The sequence below is a fragment of the Penaeus monodon genome, chromosome 20, assembly GCF_015228065.2.
Source record: "Penaeus monodon isolate SGIC_2016 chromosome 20, NSTDA_Pmon_1, whole genome shotgun sequence".
In the NCBI taxonomy this organism is placed as follows: Eukaryota; Metazoa; Arthropoda; class Malacostraca; order Decapoda; family Penaeidae; genus Penaeus; species Penaeus monodon.
This window is the reverse complement of record NC_051405.1, coordinates 14,628,700-14,629,054: the sequence shown is the minus strand read 5'-3', so window position 1 is coordinate 14,629,054 and position 355 is coordinate 14,628,700. Positions and strand designations below refer to the sequence as shown.

The 355-nt window shown below is 24.8% G+C and overlaps 1 protein-coding gene across 1 annotated transcript in view; it reads right to left on the bottom strand.

The window, feature by feature from the left end:
- Nucleotides 1-355, bottom strand: part of LOC119585652 (E3 ubiquitin-protein ligase MARCHF8-like) — a gene marked incomplete at its 3' end in the record, with an annotated part of 97,074 nt that overhangs the window by 2,099 nt on the left and 94,620 nt on the right.

The window sequence follows — 355 nt, the reverse complement described above, 5'->3', positions numbered from 1 at the left end:
TCATTATTACACATGAATTTAATCACCGTTATAACTAATTAATAATGATGGCCAAACCAAACCATTTTTTTAAACAGGAAAAGTATAAGATTTTTACTATTTAAGAACACCAGTAAGCTCATCTATTTACTAATGCAATACATACAAACAGAAAACAATTTAATACTGATATATAAGTGATTTATGAAACTTATGAAAGATTAGACATCTTTGATCAATATACTGTAGACAAATGCATCAAAGCTAATCTATTTACAATAATCTATTAATATTCCTTCATTTTATCGCAGACTTTCTTATGATATTAAAAGAATATAAGAATACCTCTATCAATATACTTTATGACAAAGTCCAT